The following is a 13,656-nucleotide window of genomic DNA, read 5'->3' on the forward strand; positions in this document are numbered from 1 at the left end:
GTCCCCTTTCATGGTGCACTATACTTAGACTGAGGAGAGATGAAGAAGAAATCAAGCGACTGTCAAGTCATTTTCCAGAGTAAGTAGGATTTTGTTAAGAAATTTATCTTTTCGAACATAGTGCAAAAGAAAGTGGAATTTTACACTTTTTGAAGCCCTTTAAACAGAAGAAATCTATTATGACCTTCTATATGGCATACCTTGTTACATCATTGTTCTCAAATAGTCTACTTAGTTAACATCAAACAGCTTAATCATGTATCAGGAACATCTAGATTAAATACATTTATGATAGTTGCAAGAAGAAATGTCTTAAAGATACCTGTGGAGTCTGAGAGTAAAGTATTAGCCATATTTGTTGAGAAACTCTATTTTATGCTGAAATTAATGTGATAATAGACTTCAATCACATTTATTAGTGAGCCAGACCTGGAAACATTGCTGATTTGGGTTAACAGAGCTCAGAAGTTGAATAAAATAACTCTAGGAATCTGTCTTAAAACCACTCCATAATGCAAAAATTGACAATGCTTTTCTAGAGGCTAAACTTAACAATTTCACTATTTTTGGCTATAATAATACAAGCTCAGTGTTTTGTTTGTTTGTTTCTTTTTCTTTTCTTTTTTTTTTCCAAAACACGGTTTCTCTGTTTAGTCCTTGCTGTCCTGGAACTCACTTCATAGACCAGATTGTCCTCAAACTCAGAGATCTACCAAACTCTGCCTCCTGAGAGCTGAGATTAAAGGCATGTGCCAACACTACCTGCCTACGAGTTCAGTTTTAACACATGAATAAATGGAGAAAAGCACCTATGATAATATTTTATTCTGATCAGGTAAATCCTGTCCCATGAGCAATAAATCTGCATAAGTGATTTTTAATCTTACAAGATGGCATCAGAGCAATTGCCCTGGTCCTTCTTTATATTCTTGGCATCTTTCGCACCACCAAAAATTCTCCTTTAAATAATTTTAGCGGCTTCAGAATCTGCTGTGTATTTCACTTTTATTTTGATAGCGCATGTTGTTGAGTATCTAATTGTTTTCCTAAACTTTTTCATTACAATGAAGCTTCAATCAACACTTTAATGGAAAAATTTTTATGGCCCTTGTACATATTTACTAGCAATGAATTGGCTGGATCTAAATTTATGTATATTTTAAAGCGTTTGAATTGGCTAAACTTATACCATAATTCTTTGTCCTATTATCTGAATATGATTATGTTCTATCAAAAAAGAATAAAATTTTATAAAAATTGTACAGAGATTATGCTAAAGTGGAAGGATATCAAAGTCATGTTAGAACTCTGAGTGTCTTGGTTGAGTACTGTTCCTCAGGTACTTACCATGTGTTAAGCACTATGCTAGTGCTTCAAGGTTGCTACTTTATTAGATCCAGCCATCAACCTATGAATCATGATTATTTTTGTATAGATGAGATACTAAGTCACAAGTTAGTGGATTTTTCTGTTGGAAAGCATATCACTTCACAGGTACGTATACTATACTCTTCACAATGAAGACAAATTTCATCAGTATAAACCAGTGCCACACTGACCTTTGGATGGGAAATGGGACACTAAGACAGCATTGCCAACTACAACATAGTTTTACTAAGGGCAAACCTGAACCTGTGTGAGACAAATCAACTCTTCAATGCTCACATTCATAGTCCATCAACTCAACTGTTCATTGCTTAAATTTGCCAATCATTTTGTGTATGCATGATGCATAGGCTTAATAAACCATAAGCAACTAATTCTGTTCACTCATTCTAAATATACATCTTAACACAAATGAAGTATCTGAGGGGCTCCCAAGAAACACTTACGCTTACATCCATGTTCTGTTGGTCTTTTCTGGGGTAATGCTTAGAATGGAACACTTTAAAAAGTAATTTTGGGATCCAACATGCTTGATAATGCATGATTACTAGCAGTGAAAATAAGTTCTTATCATACTTTTGTCTCCTGATTATGACTATTCAGTGGGGAAGTAGTTTTCTCCATCTTTCTTCTCTTCTGTAGCCTCACTCCTCTCCTGTCCGAGTGATATATTAGACTCTTTTGGCATAATATACTGTTTATAATGGAAGATGAAGTTTTGTGTTTGGATAAAGTTTGAATAGCCATATGTAAGTGTGCACCTTTAAGAACATCATTTAGGTTGAGTGCAAACTTGGCATGTAATGAATGTTTTACCCAAACCACACATCATGTTTCCTTATCTACTTTGACTTGATATGCTTTCAAAATACAAACCAGACATGCAAAATGAAAAATTGCATGACTCTAAAATTGGTTTTGGATATCGCTCCCAGAAGATAATCTGTACTCATTTAGCTTTAAACTTGTTAAACTATAGTTTGAAGTTTGCTATTATTTTTGAGCATTGCCAGTCATTAAATACTTTAGTGTAAAATAAAGCCATGTCTTTGAAACTTGCCATTTAGTTCACTAATTATTTGGTATGATTTGAATACAACAGCCTTAGGAAGAAATATTTGTAAGTATGAAATAGTTTAGTATGCATATTTTATATGAGTGACTATGATTTTGTGTGGACTGTAAGGCAAATCTGTCTCTGTGTAATTTTGTCATTTGGTGTTTTCATAAACAATGATTGTGCTGATTTGGTTGACATTTTTTTAAAAATAGGGTCTTTCTTTGTAGTTCATGCTGTACTCAAATTCTTTCCAACCGAGAATGGTTTTGAACTTGGCATTCTCCTTCCTTCTCTGCCTGAGTGCTATACTTATGGGTAGGTGTGCATCATTATGCTTAGTTTTAGCTGATGCTTTAGTGATTGATTATATCAAATTAAATGGAATCAGGACACTCCCACTGCCTGGTTATCAACACTCACAGGCTCATTCTTCTTTCTAGTGATCACTACAGGTCTATGCTCTTCTACACTGAATGTCTTTCTTTCTTTTTTCTTTCTTTCTTTCTTTCTTTCTTTCTTTCTTTCTTTCTTTCTTTCTTTCTTTCTTTCTTCCTTCCTTCCTTCCTTCCTTTCTTTCTTTCTTCCTTCCTTCCTTTCTGGACATACTATGCTACACTTATCTAAACATGGAGAACTTGTAATGTTCTATAGTTTTATCTAGCAATAGGATGTGGGTATGTGAACGCTAGTCTAGTAGCTACTTAGCCTAGATATGACAAATGCATGGAAACTCTTTGAGACCAGTCTCATGGACAAGTTTTAATACAGTAAAATTTGAAGAATTTTTTATTCCTTTTGCCCTTTTAATTGCTCTACTCAGTACTGTGTGTACCACTTGATATTTATTTGTGATCAAAGGAATTGTAATTTATATAATTATACTGTATTCTTTTCGACTCTTTCAATTAACTATACAGGTCCTAGTAGCAAGAAGCCCAATTATCTTCTTTTTAATGCCTTCTCATGAAATTCTAATTTGTTTAAGAACTTCTAATTTGTTTAAGAACTGCAGGAGCATATTTAATTGGAGGTAAGTAGGCAAAATTTTGCCTTAAAAAGCCAGTATGGTAATCAGAATCACATTGAAGCTGCACGGTTTCTGCAAATGCATAGTGTATGAAGAGCGGTACAGTCTGTGGGTGCTGGCTTGTTCTGTTGCCACTCTCGCACTGTGGTGTTTCTCACTGTAGACCAAGGATATAGCTCACATTGCCATGTTAAACTATATCTCTTACAACCAAAAACAATATTCCAGGTTCTTGACATCTATCAGAATTCTATCATCAGATGCCAAAATGAACCACTGATTTACATGAAGACACAACTCCAGAATTTGCTCCTCTTCAGTCTTTTTGTGTTTGGGGTCCCTTTATGTGAGAACAGTCTACTCAGGCCACTGTGACCTGTAGGTTGGTGTCCTTCACTTTAGTCCCTGGAATTAGATCCCTTTTCCTGATGGCCTCATGCCATTCTCTAAGTCAATCCAAGGCCATCATGCACCATCTTGCCTACCATCTTTGTCTTACCATGGCTGGTTTACTCTCTGAACTTCAGACAAGCTTTATTAAAATACAAATGAAATATTGCTACATTCTGAAAAGAGCATGTCCTAAAAGCGTCCTAATACAGTGATTAACAAATATTTTTAAAGGTGCATTTGGAAGTGTTACCTTTTTTTAAAACCAAGTCTTTCCTTTTATTACTATCTGTATCCAGTGTTTTCTTTGTGTATCTTTTTACTAGCATCTCAGTTTCTTCAACATTTTCACTGTTAAAACTTACCCTGAGGGGGGAAAAAACCTAGCCTGAGTATAAGGCATCGTATTAACGACTGCTGTCTTTGTGTATTTCTGCAAGTATTTCTTAGGAACCCAAGAGGAGGGTCCCATCAGGCTCCTAGTCTCTTTGTGTTTTTACTATAATTTCCGACACTCAGAAGGCACTGAAAATATACTTATGAACAGTGACTCTCATGGCATGTTTGATACATTTAAATGAAAAAAAAAAACAAAACAATGGAAGATCCGTAGTCCTTCTCCAGGGTTAACACAACTTGTGAAAATTTTCATAGTGGTATGGACAGCATGCCAATTCGAGGATGCTGATGAAAATGTCTAGCCCTGTTTATTCTGCCGCCTGCAAGATGCAAATATGTAAGATAAATACTGTGTAGTCGGTTGCAACTGGTCCTTTTCAAATTACAAGCTGTTCCTCAAGAACATTATCAACTTCTGAAAGTTTGATAGAAAGCAGAAAATCTTAGGCCTATCCCCTACTTCCTGTGTCAGTCTCAAATGTTAGAAAACTCTCTCATGTTTCCTATGCTTCCTAAAATTGGCCAAACGGTTGTGGAAAAATCCTATACACATCACTTTATCAATCTTGCATACATAGCTGTTGGCCATCTTCAGTGCCTGATATTTGGGGGATTGATTTGTAAGAGCTCTATCTTCAAGGAAAATGTTTTCTGCCTGTCATTTAAGCACAGCATGTATATTTCTAAGGATTCATTAGGATAAAAGAAGAAAAATGAAATGCGATATAGTTCAAATGATGTAAAAGAACATTATTGTTGCTCATACTGTGTTGCATTCTAGAATTCAATATGTTACTCAAAAGGTCAGAGAATATATCTAATACATTGTCTAATGTTCTGAGGGATGATAATGGCACTTGCCAAAAACCAATTCCAATATTCTCTGGTGCCATTTAATCAAAGAAACTTAGATAAGGTAACACTTTGTATAATGTGTAGGCAAAGCATTTCATATTAAAAATTCATTATCTGTTCAAATTAACCAAATGTCTTCATTCATGCTTTTTAGCATTGGTTTAACACCTTATTTTAATAGTAATTTCCCAGAGAAAGGTGAAGTTGCAGCTTCTCATTATCTTTAGGGGCACTGAATTGAACTGTTTGCCTTCCAGTCTCTGCACACAGTACGGCTCCCATGTTCTGATCTTCAGCCACACTTAGTAACATCCCCTCTAAATCAAGTGTCTGCCTTACCGAAACCACTAGAATTAGAAGGACGTTAGTTGGAACACAGTGTTAAAATGTTAAAAAAAATTAAACTTGTTGCTATGACTGAGTTTAAACGCTTTGTCCACACCAGTGAGCTTTAAGACGAAGGTGTTTTAGACTAAGCATCAAGAGCATTGCTTCTTAAAAGGCACTACCCCGCCTTTTTGAAAAGTGAACATGACTCATAGTAACTTGATTTACCAGAGTCAGAATATGTAGACCTAGAAGGATATTGTAAACGTATTGTATTCATGTAAGATTCCTTTTTATTTTTCAGTAAATAAAGTAAAACTTGATGTCTGTTACCCAGTTTTACTGGGTGTACCTTAGGCATAACTCAGTTTGTATGTATTTTCTTTGATAGTTTTGCAAGAATTCATCAATGAAAGACTGTTGTTCAAGCATTGTCTTCTTTTCTAATTGCACATAAGAATAGAAACGTGAATTTTATGTGGCTGCTTAATGAAAGGTTTGGTTGTGATTGTTGTGGGAATGATTTCAATGCTGATTCTGAAACAAATGGGACTCTTAAAGTAGTTATTTCCTTCCTAATATGTTCACACTATATGCCAGAACTAGCTGTTGAAGCAACATCTGAGCTCTGTGTTCTGGTTTGGTGACATTGTGAACCACATATAACTGGGGTGTTGCTTCTTCAAGAAGTTTTTACTTCACCAGAATGCCAGAGTTCTACTTACAACACTACTTAGAAAAGGCTTGCAGAAAAATACATCCCCACTCCTTACCACTGATACTCAGTTAAACATATCAGTACACCTTGACAGCATTTTCTTTTGTTCAGTGTTTATTCTTTCCTCTTGCTCTATTTTGGAATAACATTTCCTTTCAAATCAGTAAATATTTGTTTTCCTTAACTTATTATAATTATTTTACCACTCACCAGATTTTACTTGTTATGATTTAATAGAATTGTAGATTATTATATCAATGATGAATTGTATTTGTTCTAAAAATCTCACATTGTTTATTATGCTTCTTGACTTGCAAAATTACATAATATTATAGTATTCTTTATTATGCATGTCTAGAAAGGACAGTAATCTCTTAGGATAGTATAAGAACCATTTACTATCGGAAGTTCTGCTAGAATTGAGATTTAGATACAATTAATTGCTTACCTTTTCCTTATTTATTCCTGTTAGATCTCGTCATTATGCAAATATTATATTATAAACACTCTTTAATAATTCATGCTAATACTAAGGAAATAAAAGAATGATCTATTACTAAAAGGTATAAAATGATATATTAAAAAAGTTAGATGAGCTGCTGAGATGTTTACTGGGTAAGGGCACATGCACCTAGCCTGTCTATCTGACCTCAATGCTCATGTGCCCACACAGTGGAAGGAGAGAAATGACTTCTGCAAGTTGTCCTCTGCTCTCCACACATGGCATACTAATGCCCACAGACATACAGATACAAATGCACACACACATTGAAACAAACAAACAAATAATAAACAAATAAAGAAATAAATAAAGGAAGAAATAAAGAAGGAAAAATAAGAGAGAAAACTGTATTTTAAAAAATAAAGACAATATGGAGTATTAAAAACTGCTGGTGTGTTATGACCTTTCTAAAGTAGCTGCTTCAGTAATATAGGAAGAGAGTTACCCAGATTTCTTTCTGTTAGTCTATAAACTAGATGGGATTTCAGTGATATTATCTTTCATCGCTGCCCACTCTGAATACACATAATTAATGTAAATTTACCATTCTATCCTTCATTATCTATTACTTAGATTTTATGAATAAATATTTGGTGATAATTTTTTCATTTTCTGTAGTTAGGTGTCAGTGCTGAACATGTTATAGCCTTGCATGTGCTCAATTTCTTCTAGGTGCTGACCATCACCTTTTTATGATTATTGCCATTAGTTGAATATAAGTAAAAAAACAGTGCAGGATTTTCTAACCTTCCTTATAAGCCACTAGCTCAATGCCTGAATATAAATAGGATGCATTTAGTGGGTATTATGAATTAATCACCAATTATGTTTGTCATGTCTTTTTTCTTGATGAAGAGATATGCCAGTAAGTTCAATAGACATTGAATAATTTGACCTAATTAGAAAAACTATGCCATCATTTAAAAGTGAATTATGAAGTTGACTGCAATTTAAGGTAGGTGTGAAACTCATCATATGGATTCCAAACTAACTTCTAGAGTATAAATAAAACATAGGAAGAAATTTGCAATGAAGCAAAACTTTAGGAGGTGTTTGGGTGGTGCAACAGAAGGTGGTGTCTAAACTGATCATTTTTTAACATTTATCATTTATTAAGGATTCAAAAAAGAATCTGTGAATAGCACATTGGAGGAACTTAACAGCTTGTGCTAAATAGGGAGGCGTTGCAAACAACAGTTAATAAGAACTGTAGCTGACCCAACATAAACAACATAAACATAGGAAACTTTATGATCATTATAATGATGTACATGCCAGAGATAATAAAGGCTAGCTTTTACATAAACAAAATGCCAAGAATGATAAACAAATTTTGGAGAGACAAATGGTATTTAATATTCCTAAGGTGAGGGTTCAATGGTATTCATGGTGCCTTATCCTTGTGCTTCTGTTTTTCTTCCTGGCTACCTACATGGTAGGGATGCATGTTTTAAACTACCCCCTTCGTTATCATCCAGTAAACCAAAGAGGAATAAAGATTAATATGTTAGATGTATTTGTAATTAGATAGTTATGATGTAATACAGTTTCTGGAGCCAAGTCGTGCCTTTAATTCACAGCCCCACACTTAGATGTGCAGTTTTGGCCAGATTTACTCAATTTCTATGTGACTCAGTTTTCTCATAGTCACAGAAAAATACTAGCAATGTCTGTGAGACTGTAGTGGAAATGTATGAAGGACCTGACACACAGAGATGCTGTGTGGTACTGTTAATTTTGTTATTACACATTCACGTTCTCGAAAGAAATTGAACAAACATCATTTGTCAGAAGTTCACATCAATAGAGGGGTGATTTGACAAGTATTAATTTTTCAAGCTTGGTGAATGGTGTCCCCTGTGTACTAGACTTCTTTAGTGATACTTTGAATTATATGCATGCAGTTACCTCTGGTTGAATTAAAATTCATTTTGAAATTACAATATGTTAAACATTAAGTTCTCTTTCCCAGTTAGATAAAGCTATTATTCAAGTGAGTATTGGGTCATGCTTTCAGGATAAATGTCAAAGTGTTCATGTTGCTTTGAAGCATGGCTGACTATAATATAGTGTGCTATAGCTCAGGCAGGCATGTAGTTGCCCTGACACCATACTTTCAGAATGGGTGGGGAGGTAATATCCCTTTCTCATGAGCATTATAAACAAAAGTATAATGATTTATCCTATTATTGCTGCTGGTAGGGTAGTAAAGTAAAAACCTATAATGAAATCACAGCTAAGTAATAAATAATTACTTGTATTTATATGAATATTTATCCTTAATTATACAGTAATATAACTACATATGTAAAATTTCCAGTAACTTTAATATAAATATGAACCAAAACTATCATCTCTTTATATGACTGTTTATTTTATAACCTCATAAATACTTTCAAAAAGTAAAATTTAACAACTGTCAATATGCTCTCAAATGATTCTCTGAAATCACCAGTGTCCTCATAGATCAGTACAGCTCTCAGAATGCATCAGAGAAGTTACATTTCTTTAATAGAATATCATTGATTCAAAGACTTACAGCTGGTTACAGAGCAGAATAGGTTTCCATTCATCGCTAAGACACAAGTGTGATACCTGTATTACCCTTCTCTTCCATGGCTTGGGGTCCATTACAGAAAATGGTACAGAAAGATTATAAGAGTCAGATATCAGGAAATACCAAAATGAAACTGTGTCCTCTGGATATGTGAGGACCACTATACTGGTCTGTTTCCATTTGTGGAAATTCTTGAATTTCTTATCTCCCCCACCACCACCTTCCACACTTCTTTCTGGCATGAAGCTATTTTCATTTCCTCCAGCTAAGTTTTTAAACACTAACTCTGTAGTTGGACCCTAACATCTTCCTCAAGGGAGGGGTTGAGAAGGTGCAACATCAATGACATAAAGGCTGGGAGTCTGATTAAAGGGATACAGCAGACTCATTTATTTAGCAACTAGGAAAACCATATATATATGTTGCAAGAAGGCCACTTGTTTCATACCCAGTTGCTTATCCCTGTGTGAAATAATCACACAGAAGTTGTATTTATTAAATCACTGCTTGGCCCATTAGCTCTAGTTTTTTATTGGCTAACACTTATATCTTAATTTAACCCATATTTAGTAATCTGTGTATTGTGACCTGACTATGGCTTACTAGGTAAAGTTCTCAGCATCTGTCTCCAGTGGGGCTACATAGCTTCTTTCTGACTCTGCCTCCTTTCTCCAAGCATTCTGTTTAGTTTTCCCTGTCTGCCTAAGTTCTGTCCTATCAACAGGCCAAGGCAGTTTCTTTACTCACCAATGGTATTCACAGCATACAGGTGAAAATCCCACATTACCTTCCCTTTTCTGTTTAAATAGAAAGGAAGGCCTTAACTTTAATATAGTAAAATTATATACAACAAAACAGGTAACAAGCAAAAATTACAGTTATAATATATTATCTACTTTGTCTTTTATGATAACTAAGAAAAACTATAACTACATATTCTTCGACCCCCTCAAAGACTCCAGAAGGATATAATATTACCTAAATAAACATGAATTGCATTGTAAACAACTTCCAAAACTCTAGAATTGACAGACATCTCACTGCCTAGACAGGCACCCAAAGTTCTTCTGTACCATTGGGGCATCCATCTTCAGCCTACAGGCCCATGGTATTCAGCAAACTTTTCCACAAAGCAGGAAATTTGAAAGACAGTTCCGCCGATGTTGACAGTTTGTCAGTCACTTTCTTCTGTGTCCTGCACAATGTCTGGCAGACTCTTTTTCATGAAGCAGGAACCCTGAAGGATGGTCTCACCTTTAGGCAAGTTCAGCAGTCATTTCTCTGTGGGTCCTACATGTCTAGTTCATATAGCATATCATCAAACAGTCCAGGAAAGAGCAGTTTCTTGCCCAAATGGCTAGCAAACTCTGTGAGGAACCTCTTTAATGCCCATCTTCCTCTTGAAGTAGATTGGTTCTGCCAGAAGCCGATGTGTCTCATTGTCATGAAAAGTCCTATGTTCTTAAATATTTTAAATGCCATATTCTGTAGTTTTTAGAAAATTTGAAGAATGCCTATCCATCTGGAATACATCTTTGTACATCTAGAAAATCTAAGTAACATGACTACAAGTTTGAATATTATAAATGATTTTTTGTTAACCTATATTTCTCAATTATACATTATATTTTAAATGAGCTGCACACACAATAACTTAAAGAACAGAAATATACATATACACAATATAACAAAATTGATCTTAATTTTGTATCAATAAAGCAAGATCCATACCAATGCAAATATCTATAGCATATCCCCCTTTAATTGTAAAGAAACATTGATAAACAATATTTTGGAATATGGGCATAGTTCTTCTCCAAGCTACTGATTGCTTTTTGTTGGACAAAGTAATTTTGGGAATGTTCACAGCAACCTTTCAGGGGATCTTGGTGCATCAAACCACCTTAGTCTGGAAGCATTCCACAGGTTTTCATCTTCTTTGGAAACAAAAGAAGAACCTCTTTCCCAAAGCAACATATCCTTAGACTCAGATTCTGAAGTCAAGATACCCTTATAATATACATGCTAGTTTAGCTTAGCAGCTCATACAATGAAGTGTCTCTCTATACTTAGCTATTTCACAGTCAAAAAATTCAAAAGAAAACACAATAGTATGCTAATCCAGATTCTCTGTGAATCTTCCATCTTCATGTGGCTTATTTTTTATTGCACCATTTACTCTGTCCTTTTAAAGACTTTGTTTTATATTTTTTCTAAACCCTTTACTTCCTTTTATGACTCTTTATACTCTTTATCTTCTCTCTTCCAAGTATACATATTTTAAAAACATATTGTGTATTACTTGGAGGTTTTTCATGTCTGAATCTGTCCTATTCTGTATCTGTAATTCTTTACTGTCCAGAAGTGCTTCTTAAAATGCTATGTGCTTCTTAAAACTTTATGTTGCAGCATTGTTAGGTCAAATACTACCCTGCCTGCTTACTTCACCAAATCCAACATGGCAGAGGAGGTCTGTTCATGGCCTCTGAGCCAAACACACTGCCCCAGGTCCAAGTATGCAGTGGGTTTATGTTGAGCTATTAAGCAGTTTGTAACATTCTGCTTACAAACCCCATTTAAATGCTAGGTCTCATGAGAGAGTCAGAGTTTGTGCTGGCAGCCCAGTCCAGGAAGGTGCAGTTTTCAAAACAGCGTGGCTTTTTTCTGCTACTGCTGAATCTAGAAAACTTCTCTTAAAGTGGCCATGCCTCTGCTTGCTCCTAGTCAACAGAGCCCACCCAAGAAAATGTCACTACCAAACCATGCTTAACTCTGTTCTTTTGTGTATAGGATTGCTTTTTAAGCTTTCTCAGGTTTTATATAGATTTAGTCAACCATGTTGGCATGCCAATTTGTTGTAGGGGAGCAGCTTGTTGTTTCCCATCTGCTCACCCCTGAAATAATCACACAGAAACTGTATTAATTAAATCACTGCTTGGCCCATTAGTTCTATCTTCTTATTGGCTTATATCTTAATTTAAACTCAATTCTAGTAATCTGTGCATTGCCACATGGCTGTGACTTACTGGGTAAAGTTCCCAGCATCTGTCTCCTGTGAGACTACATGGCTTCTCTCTCACTCTGCCTCTTTTCTCCCAGCATTCAGTTTAGTTTTTTCTGCCTACTTGAGTTCTGCCCTATCAATAGGCCAAGGCAGTTTCTTTATTTACTAATGGTATTCACAGCATACAGAGGGAAAATGGGGAGGTGATATGGGATTCCCCTCTGTATACTGAGATTACCATTAATGAATAAAGAAAACTGGATTGGCTTGATAGAGCAGAATAGAGCTAGGCAGGACAAACTAAACAGAATTCTGAGAGAAAGAAGTTTGAGTCAGTGAGAAGCCGTAAAACTGCCACCAGACAGAGACATGCTGAAACTTTGTTGGTAGGCCACGAGCCTTGTGGTAAAATATAAAATAATGGAAATGGGTCAAATTAAGATGTAAAAGCTAGCCAATAAGAATAGAGCTAAAAGCCAAGCAGTGATTTAATTAATATATTTTCTGTATGATTATTTTGAGACTGAGGTGCCAGAGACAAACAAACGGCCTACTACAACATATAATCTCCTAGCACCCAGCTGTTCTGATCTGTTGACATTGCATGGTTGCTCCTCATTGGCTCAGCATGATCAGGACCTCTTTCAGCACCAGGCAACTTCAGGCTGGCTCCTCTTCGCCTGGTAGGCCTTAACTTCCTATACTTCTTTGTGGTTTCTTGTCTCTCTAGAGATATTTTTCTAGCAAAGGTACTATTAGACAAATATAATGCTTCCTGAAAGAGTACTAGGCAGCACAAAAGCTAGGAATTCCTTTTCTGAAAATGTCTTTTTTTAAATAGTAAAGCTATCAACTACTTTTTGTTTTTACTTCTGGAATTTCTTTGTTATTTTCTGTCTATTATGTCCTCCTATCTCTTATATTCTTTAAATACTGACATTTTTGGTTTTTGTCCTTAGCTTCTCTTCACTTCCTTGCTTTCGTCTGATGCCAGTTATTGTCTTTTACTGATTCACATCATGACTTACTTATGTCAATTTTAAACTCATGACAGACTGGATTACTGAAAACCATTCCAAACTCCATTTTGAGAAACTCTATTTAGAGGTTGAATAGCTAAAAACTGTATTTCCCAGCTATCTTCACATACTTGGCATTTGTTGTACCTTCTGAGATGCAAATACACACAATACAAGCTTCAAGGTCAAGGTGAGAAATAGTTTACATGTGTTCTCCGTCAAGGCTGCTGTACTTCTAATTAACTAGTGGTAGACTTGGTATTTAGTTCTTAACTTTGGGGATGTCTAAAGGTAAGAAAGAGAACACCTGCTTTCAAGTACTTGCTTTATTATGAATTGGCAGAGTTCTTCATTTCATGTATATTCTGGCAGCTTCCTCTCTCTATTTCATCCCCATTTTAGGAGATTAAGC

This window comes from Arvicola amphibius, chromosome 8 (genome assembly GCF_903992535.2).
Source record: "Arvicola amphibius chromosome 8, mArvAmp1.2, whole genome shotgun sequence".
In the NCBI taxonomy this organism is placed as follows: Eukaryota; Metazoa; Chordata; class Mammalia; order Rodentia; family Cricetidae; genus Arvicola; species Arvicola amphibius.